Source organism: Rhinopithecus bieti, unplaced genomic scaffold, assembly GCF_001698545.2.
Source record: "Rhinopithecus bieti isolate Rb0 unplaced genomic scaffold, ASM169854v2 scaffold_13317, whole genome shotgun sequence".
Classification (NCBI taxonomy): Eukaryota; Metazoa; Chordata; class Mammalia; order Primates; family Cercopithecidae; genus Rhinopithecus; species Rhinopithecus bieti.
Genome location: NW_016807516.1, coordinates 520828 through 524176, shown reverse-complemented (window position 1 = coordinate 524176; position 3349 = coordinate 520828).

Here is a 3349-nt window from a genome sequence, read left to right as displayed (position 1 = left end):
TAATTCCTCCCAGATTTTTTTTTTTCTTTTTTTTTTGAAAAATTATATATAAAAGGAGACGGGGGCCGGGCGCAGTGGCCCATGCCTGTGATTCAGCACTTTGGGAGGCCAAGGTATGCGGATCACCTGAGGTCAGGAGTTTGAGACCAGCCTGGCCAACATGACGAAACCCTGTTTCTACTAAAATACAGAAAATTAGTTGGGCATGGTGGCTCATACCTGTAATCCCAGCTACTCAGGAGGCTGAGGCAGGAGAATCTCTTGAACCCAGGAGGTGGAGGTTGCAGTGAGCCAAGATTGCACCACTGCACTCCAGCCTGAGTAACAGAGTGAGACTCCATCTCAAAAATAATAAATAATATAAAAAAAGAGAGAGAGACGGGGTCTCACTTGTTGCCCAGGCTGGTTTTGAACTCCTGGCCTCAAACAATTCTCCTACTTCAGCCTCCCAAGTAACTGGGACTATTGGTATGTACCTCCTTCCTCCCAGATCCTTTTTTTTTTTTTTTTTCTTTTTTTGAGACAGAATCTCACTCTCTTTTTCAGGCTGGAGTGCCATGGCACGATCTTGGCTCGTTGCAACCTCCACCTCCCAGGTTCAAGCAATTTTTCTGCCTCAGCCTCCCGAGTAACTGGGATTACAGGCATGCGCCACCATGCCTGGCTAATTTTTTTTTTTGTAGTTTTAGTAGAGGCAGAGTTTCACCATATTAGCCAGGGTAGTCTCAAACTCCTGACCTCGTGATCTGCCCGCCTCGGCCTCCCAAAGTGCTAAGAATACAGGTATGAGCCACCGTGTCCCGCACCTCCCAGATCTTTATTGCTCAGAAGATCTGAATTCCAGGTCAGCATATCCAGCTGCACACAGGACGGCTCCATGTGACATCCCACAGGTGTTTCAGCGCCACAAATTTAAACTGCCATTGGTTAACTGCATGAGTTCTGTGCTGAGACTGAATCTTGGCTGCTCTACTTACTGGCTGTGTGACCTTGTCCTCATTTTCCTCAGACTTAAAATGGGATCACAGTAGTGCCTACCTCACATAAGTCTGTTGGACAGAGTACATAAAACAACATATGTGAAGAGCCTGACACATACTATGTTATGTACCCACTAAATGTTATCTGTTATCTACCTCACCTAAACCTGTTCTTTATCTTGTATCTGTGGATAGCATCACCTTCACCCAGACACTTAAGCTGGAGATTTTACTATAATCTTTAACAACACATTTTACCTCAAGCCTTACCCCATACCCCATCCAATCAATTATGAACTATAAACTCTGTTTCTTTAATAGTTAAGAAATCTTTGCTACCTAAAGTGTGGTCTCCAGGCCAGGTGTGGTAGCTCATGCGTGTAAACCCAGCACTTTGGGAGGCTGAGGCAGAAGGATTGTTTGAGCTCAGGTGTTTGAGACTGGGCAACATAGGGAGACCCCATCTCTACATAAAATTTTACAACTAGCCAGGTGTGGCCGGGCATGGTGGCTCACATCTATAATCGCAGCACTTTGGGAGGCTGAGGTGAGGTGGCTCGCTTGAGGTCAGGAGTTTGAGACCAGCCTGGCCAACATGGTGAAACCCTGCTTGTACTAAAAATATAAAAATTAGCTGGGTATGGTGGTGGGCACCTGTAATTCCAGCTACTCAGGAGGCTGAGGCAGGTGAATCGCTTGAACCCGAGAGGCGGAGTCTGCAGTAAGCCAAGATCACGCCAATTGCACTCCAGCCTGGGTGACAAGGGCGAAACTCCGTCTCAAAAAAAAAAAACAAAAAAACAAAAAAACAAATACACCTGTAATCCCAACACTTTGGGAGGCCGAGACAGGCGGATCACAAGGTCAGGAGATCGAGACTATCCTGGCTAACAAGATGAAACACTGTCTCTACTAAAAATACAAAAAATTAGCCAGGCGTGGTGGTGGGCGTCTATAGTCCCAGCTACTGGGGAGGCTGAGGCAGGAGAATGGCGTGAACCTGGGAGGCGGAGCTTGCAGTGAGCCGAGATAGTGCCACTGCACTCCAGCCTGGACGACAGAGCGAGACTCCTTCTCAAAAAAAAAACACAAAAAACAAATACAAAAATTTGCTAGGCATGGTGGCAGACCCCTGTAATCCCAGCTACTTAGGAGGCTGAGGCACAAGAATAGATTGAACCCAGGAGGGGCAGAGGTTGCAATGAGCCAACATTGTGCCACTGCACTCCAGCCTAGGCGACAGAGCAAAACTCCATCTCAAAAAAACAAACAAAAAACTAGCCAGGTGTAGTGGCACTCACCCATGGTCCCAGCTACTCAGGAGGCCGAGATGGGAGGATCAACTTAGCTGGGAGGTCGAGGCTGCAATGAACTATGATTGCATCACTGCATTCCACCCTTGTCAAAAGAGCAAGACATCAACAGACATCAAAAAAAAGTACGGGCACGGTGGCTCAAGCCTGTAATCCCAGCACTTTGGGAGGCTGAGACGGGCGGATCACGAGGTCAGGAGATCGAGACCATCCTGGCTAACATGGTGAAACCCCATCTCTACTAAAATACAAAAAACTAGCCGGGCGAGGTGGCGGGTGCCTGTAGTCCCAGCTACTCGGGAGGCTGAGGCAGGAGAATGGCATGAACCCGGGAGGCGGAGCTTGCAGTGAGCCGAGATTACGCCACTGCACTCTAGTCTGGGCGACAGAGCGAGACTACGCCTCAAAAAAAAAAAAAAAAAGTATGTCTCGGCCAGGCGCAGTGGCTCACGCCTGTAATCCCAGCCCTTTGGAAGGCCGAAGCGGGCAGATCACAAGGTCAGGAGATCGAGACCATCCTGGCTAACATGGTGAAACCTCGTCTCCACTAAAAATACAAAAAAAATTAGCTGGGCGTGGTGGCGGGCACCTGTAGTCCCAGCTACTCAGGAGGCTGAGGCAGGAGAATGGCATGAACCCGGGAGGTGGAGCTTCCAGTGAGCCGAGATTGCGCCACTGCACTCCAGCCTGGGCGACAGAGCGAGACTCCGCCTCAAAATAAAAATTAAAATTAAAAAACTATGTCTCAAAAAACAATAAAAGTGGTCTTCAGACCAGCAGCATCAGCATTATTCACAAGCTTGTTAGAAATGCAGCATCTCAGACCCAACCTGAATAAAATCAGGATTTTAATAAGATACCCAGGTGATTGATATGCACTTTAAACTTTGAGAAGCACTGTTTTTATTTATTTTACTTTTTTTTTTGAGATGAAGTTCCGCTCTGTCACCCAAGCTGGAGTGCAGTGGCACAATCTCAACTCACTACAACCTTTGCCTCCCCGGTTCAAGTAATTCTCCTGCCTCAGTCTCCTGAGTAGTTGGGATTACAGGTGCT